Genomic DNA, 6728 nt, shown 5'->3' on the forward strand with positions numbered 1-6728 from the left:
TGCTGGTTAAAGATGTTGCATTTTCTGTCCATTTCCTGGTATTGCTGCAGAGGCACAACCACAGCCTTTGGCTCACACTAAAATCAGGCACTGAATAAAATAACAATGGCATTACCTGCAGTGTTAAAACAGCTTTCATTTAAGGGGGAAAATACAAAATAAAGTGTTTGCGCTTATGGGAGGGAATAGCAAGCTTGTAGCCCAGCTGTAGCAATTATTAGCATGGTTTATTTTACCCCAGAGGGGAAAAAAGCAACCAAGGAGAGCAGAGTAATGGCTTGGAAATTACTCAGATCAAAATGCTGTTGTGTGCCGGATATTCTTTGCAGGCTCAAATCACCTTTTCCATTCATTCTCGTAGCACTGCTGCCTTCGAAGAAAACTACCATTTCAATTTTCCACACTGTATTCAAGGACCATATTGAAAACAAATGTGAACCTTCTTTAGAATAACAGCCTGGTGTTATTTTTTCCATAAGCAATTTCCCCCCTCTCTTTGCCTTTTAAGTCTGAAGTTCTCTCTGTCTGGTTTTATTAAGTGTGTGAAAAGGTAGGCAGTTTGCCCAAACTTTGAAAATGAAAGTTTGTTAAGCAACCCAGGTGGGGTGTACAAGACCCAGAAGTTTAACAACAAAGGAAGGAATACAATATGTGTGAAGCCAACCAGAGACCTTTTAGATATGCAACCTCAAGAGCAGCATTCCTCTTCAAGTTCACACACCTTTATCTGGTGGGAAATGTAAAGCCTCCACAGACTCTAGTTTAAGATGGTATCAGGTGTTTTGTTTTACAGAGTCTGGGGTGCTGCATGTAACCACTTGGTGAGATGGTTGACTTGAGCTTATCGACTATGCCAGATCACTTTACCACACATTTTTTGTCAAACAGCAGTGAGGGGAGAATAGAACACATTAGGAAGGGCCACAGCTGAGTGATAGAACATCTGATTTACACACAGAAGGTCCCAAGGTCAATCCCTGACATCTCCAGGTAGTGCTGTGAATACCCCCAATCTGAAACCCTGAGGAACCATAGCCAGTCAGTGTAGACAGTGCTGAGCTAGATGGACCACAGGTTTGAAATGGAATAAGAAATTTATCTGTGTTCCTGTGTAGGAAGCATCATATTCTGTGTTTATTTTAGTTCCTCTGTAATAATCCTTGTCTACGGCCATACTACCCTGAACACACCCGATCTCATCTGATCTCGGAAGCTAAGCAGGGTCAGGCCTGGTTAGTACTTGGATGGGATACTGCGTGGGAATACCGGGTGCCATAGGCTTAGAGGAAGGCAATGGTAAACCACCTCTGAATACCTACCATGAAAACCCTATGAATATATCTAAAAAAGATTCATAGGGTTGCCATAAGTAGTAATCAACTGGAAGGCATATAACAACAACAGTAATCCTTATTGCCACAAGATGCAGTGATGGCCACCAACTTGGATAGGACAGCTACATGTGATGCCACATGCATCATTATCAACTATGTCAGGGTTTTAAAACATTTAATACTAGGTGTGAGATGGGGTGATTGATTTCCATAAGTGCAACTTTCAGAAACGGGACGTTTAAGTCTTTCCTCCCCAGCCATAACCAGAGCTTGGAAAAGTTACTTTTCTGAACTACAACTTCCATCAGCCCAATCCAGTGGCCATGCTGGCTGGGGCTGATGGGAGTTGTAGTTTAAAAAAGTAACTTTTCCAAGCTCTGCAGTGAAAAAAAACACACACACATACATGGCAGTAAACTTTAGATCTTCTCCGCTCAATAGGGAACATCAGGGACTGAACAGGCAGGGGTAGGAACATTGGGGGGTGCCCCATACACAGCTTGATATTTTCTGTTCAGGCATAATGCTGGAACAAATCTATTGTGTGAGGACATACTTTCTTTTTCTACCCTGAATCCACTACTAATCAATTTCATTGGATGATCCCTCTTCTCTGTGATATCCTTTCTGAAATGTAGCAACTTAAACTCTATGCAGCAAGGCAGGACCAAGCAAAATAAATGCCATATATTTAGAAAACAACTTTTAACAGATTCCTTTCTATGCATGTGATGCTTAGAACTGGCAGTTGACTCTATCTGGTGTCCCTATTCAGGTGTCTGAGTTATTTATAGCTCTGTCCCAGCTTATTTCCGCAAAGCTAATGCAGACCTCTGTGCTACTGCTATATTTTTAAAAAATACTTTTAGCTCTTCAGGAAAAAGGGCCGTGTGTTATAGACTCCATCACTGAGTTATGGATCCATCCTGTGTTTTTATTGCCCTTTCCTTCCATGGATTCAATTAATGAAACTGATGAATGGTATTCAGGATTAAGGTAATGGCAGCATAAAGTAGCAATGGAACTATTTTGCATGCCGTTGTTCATCATGAACCCTAATAAAACTTCCACTTTTGAGCGATTTGTTTTTCGAAGAATCTAAAGTGAGTGAAAGGAATTTTAATTGTTTTTGTTGACTTTTTTCTCTGCAAACTGTTTAGTGGCATAAGGGCAGTGAAATCTGTTGGGTCATCCCTGCTAGATCTCTTCCCTTTTTCATCAAGCAGCGTAGCCTGAAAATACTAATCAATTACTGCTTCCTTCCACTCTGTAAGAATCACAACTCAGGATGTCTTGTGATTAGGGATGGGTGAGAATTTCACTTCAGTCCACATTTCAAGCAGAATTTATCAAATTCGCACTTTCCAAAACAATATGAGATCTGAAACACAGTCATCCTTCGAAATTCACATTTATTAGAATTTTGGGATGCTGTTTGCCAACTAAACAGTATTTACAAAAATGCACATATTAGGGGAAAGCATGCTTAAAATGAATATATGAGTGAAAATAACATGCAAAAAGGCATATGATGAGAAGTGGCTTGCAAAAATGTGTACCTTTGTCAAAACAAAGATCAGATCCGCTCCGACTTGGACGCCAATATTAATGCAGTCTCTAAGGATGTACCTCTGGCCTCTGTCTGTCCTATTAAGATGGATTCTTTTCAACTTGTTCAACCTGGAGATATAGACAAGCTTCTTGGCAGAATGAGGCCTACCACCTGCCCACTTGACCCTTGTCCATCTTGGATCTTGAAACAAGCTAGAGGTGGACTGGCCACATGGGTATGTGGGGTAGTTAATGCCTCCCTTCACCAAGGCTCTCTTCCAAGTTGCCTGAAGGAGGCGCTTGTAAGACCATCATTGAAAAAACCCTCCCTAGACTCATTGTGTTTGAGTAACTATCGACCAGTCTCCAATCTACCTTTTCTTAGTAAAATAGTGGAACGGGTGGTGACCATTCAATTGCAACGTTTCCTAGAGGAAACGGATTATCTCGATCCATTCCAATCTGGTTTCAGACCTGGCCATGGGACTGAGACGGCTTTGGTTGCCTTGGTGGATGACCTTCGCAGGGAACTAGACAGGGGGAGTGTGTCCTTGTTAATTCTCCTGGATCTCTCAGCGGCCTTCGACACTATCGACCATAATATCCTTTTGAGCCGCCTAGCCAGGATGGGACTAGGGGGCACTGTTTTGTGTTGGCTCCGCTCTTTCCTGGAGGGTCGGACTCAGAAGGTAATAGTTGGAGACTCCTGCTCAGCTCCTTGGCCCCTGACTTGTGGGGTGTCACAGGGCTCTGTTTTGTCTCCTTTGTTATTTAATATCTATATGAAGCCGCTGGGTGAGGTCATCCGGAGGTTTGGAGTTCAATACCACCAATATGCAGATGATACCCAGCTTTATTTCTCCTTTCCTCCTGATGCCAAGGAAGCCGTCCAGCCCCTAAACCAGTGTCTGTCCTCAGTGATGGATTGGATGAAGGAGAACAAGTTGAAATTAAATCCAGACAAGACGGAATTGCTCTGCATCAGTCGTGGGACAAACCTGGAAATAGGGAACCTACCTGTGTTGGACGGGGTTACACTCCCCCTAAAAACTCAGGTTCGCAGTTTGGGTGTGCTTCTGGACTCAGCTTTGACCCTGGAACCCCAGGTCTCTGTGGTGTCCAGGAGCGCTTTTGCCCAGCTAAGACTGGTTCGCCAACTGCACCCGTTTCTAGAGACGTCCGATCTGACAAGAGTAACACACGCCCTAGTTACATCCCGGTTGGATTACTGCAACGCACTCTACGTGACGCTGCCTTTGAAGACAGTTCGGAAGCTTAAACTGGTTCAACGTGCGGCAGTGAGAATGCTGATGGGGGCTGGCCTTCAGGCTCATACAACCCCCCTATTACAACAACTCCATTGGCTGCTGTTTTGCTTCCGGACTCAATTCAAAGTGCTGGTATTAACCTTTAAAGCCCTACACGGCCTGGGCCCTGTCTATTTGTCCGATCGGTTGCTTCGTTATGAACCCTCCCATCTTTTGAGGTCCTCTGAGGATATACTTCTCATGATCCCTTCAGTCTCACAAGCTCATTTATCAGGAACCAGAGATAGGGCGTTTTCTGTTGTCGCTCCTAGGCTCTGGAATGCTTTGCCAGCGGAGGTACGGTTGTCTCCTTCACTTTTGGCATTCCGCCGCCAGGTTAAGACGATCCTTTTTCGGACTGCATTTAAATTGAACGTGGAATAGTAATTTTAACAAATTATGTTGTAAGCATTAGTTTTTTGTATGTTTTTAACTATATTGATTGCATGTAGAGGTTGTAAATTTTATTTTATTGTGTTCTATTTTATCTTCCGTTGTTCGCCGCTCTGAGTTTCTGGTTAGAATAGAGCGGGCTAGAAATATTTTAAATAAATATTAAATAAATAAAACTGCCTACAAAAATTATTTGGAGAAAATTCATACTAAAATGGTGCAGAATTTTCATGAGGATTTTTTTTTTAAAAAAATCACAGATTGCTGCAGAAATGTAGAGGACTGAATTTAACATTAGAAAAGTGAGAAACTGAGAGAACCAAAATTGACAGATCTTTCCATCCCTACTTGTGATAGAAGGTGACAGATGTTTGTAACAAGTGAGTAATCTCTGAGGGCTATTTGGGATCTCTAAGCAAAGCCAACACATTGCTGTACTTTAGCATCAGATTAGAAGCTGCAAACAATGTACCCTCCAGGTATTCTGAGAAGTAATTTCTGGTGTGGGTATTTTTGGTGGGGGGGTTGGTGGGGGGTACACCTAAAAATGTCTACATTAGGAGGGTTGACATTAGGAAGATTCAGATCACACACATACATTGCCACCACACCAAAGAAGACTCGTGACACAAATGTGGAATAATGTTATATTTATTAAAATATAACAAATATTAAGCCTTAGCCAATTCCAACCAATTAACCTGATTGAACTGCTTTGGGCAGGTGAAGATCAACCTAACTGTGAGGGAGTATTCCCTCCATTCCTCTGGGCATGTCAGTCACCGCAGACTATAACTCACCAGTCAAGGATATGGGAATATTTGTCCCTCCTTGCTAGTAGAGCCAGTATGCTAGTATGTGGTTCCAACCTCCACAGCCTGGCCCCACCATGCAGGTGTTCACCATGATGCACAAGCCTGTCCCACAAGGACACTCCCCAGATTGCCATCAGACTTGCAGCACTGATGGTTTCCTGGCGAGTGCCCTTTACCACAATGCCTCAGTCTCCTATTTTTACCCCCTGCTTCCTCACCTGCCCAAATTCCATGCCACAAGAGGGGATCAACTGAAGCTTGATCCCCTCAACCCCAAGAAAATAAAGCCCTCAACCCCAGCTGGAGGTCACCCAGATCGCCATCAGACTTGCAGCACTGATGGTTTCCTGGCGAGTGCCCTTTACCACAATGCCTCAGTCTCCTATTTTTACCCCCTGCTTCCTCACCTGCCCAAATTCCATGCCACAAGAGGGGATCAACTGAAGCTTGATCCCCTCAACCCCAAGAAAATAAAGCCCTCAACCCCAGCTGGAGGTCATCCAGAAACAAATCAAAGCCCCTCTCAGAGAGATGAACACCATCATCTTGGTAAAGTTGTGGGCAATCAAACTGGATCCTATCATGGGGAATGAATGCCCCCCAAGAGAAAGGACCAGCCTCCTAACATTTTTATTAACCCATATCCTAAACCTATCAATCCGATTGGGGTGAATAGCACCCCTCCAAACTCTCCGTTCAAGCATATCAGACCAAACAATAGTTAGGTCTGGATATGCACTCTTGAGCCAGGTGAAATCATGAGTGACCCTACATTTACGTTGGCTCGTTTTAATGTTCTACCTTCCAAACTTTTACAGGGCAGATTTAAAAAAATACCAAGAATTTTTAGATACTGCCCTTGTAAAGATTCAGAGATTGAGACCATCTCTCATGTCCTATTTTACTGCAAATTATATGTTCGGATTAGGAATGATCTTCTGTCTCCAATTTTATTAAAATACCCAGGCCGATCAAAAGATATATTACTAATGACTCTTCTACAAGGTCATGCTGTAATAATTACCCTATCTGTGGCTAAATTTATAAACCAGGCCATACAGATTAGGAAGGATTTTTGTGGGTCTTGATTTTGTTGGTCACAAATTGAATTCTGGTTTTATTGTATTAAATTTAGTTTTGTTGTATTGCTGTTTTTTTTCTTATTGTTGAGATTTGCTGAGATCTATGGATTATGCAATAAATTATTATTGATATTATTGATTGAGTGACCCTACGCAGCAAATCCATACCAGGGCGCTGCACAAAATCATTCTCACCCAAATGCACCACTAGCACATGGGGCCGATGAGCTGAAGACATGATCCGAC

At 42.7% G+C, this 6728-nt stretch overlaps 1 non-coding gene across 1 annotated transcript; it reads left to right on the forward strand.

Moving 5' to 3' along the window:
* Positions 1-1162: 1162 nt before the first annotated feature.
* LOC133378479 (5S ribosomal RNA) lies at positions 1163-1281 on the forward strand. The gene has a single exon (XR_009761040.1). It is a non-coding gene; the product is annotated as a 5S ribosomal RNA (ribosomal RNA).
* Positions 1282-6728: the final 5447 nt, after the last annotated feature.

The sequence above is a fragment of the Rhineura floridana genome, chromosome 2, assembly GCF_030035675.1.
Source record: "Rhineura floridana isolate rRhiFlo1 chromosome 2, rRhiFlo1.hap2, whole genome shotgun sequence".
NCBI classification, from domain to species: Eukaryota; Metazoa; Chordata; class Lepidosauria; order Squamata; family Rhineuridae; genus Rhineura; species Rhineura floridana.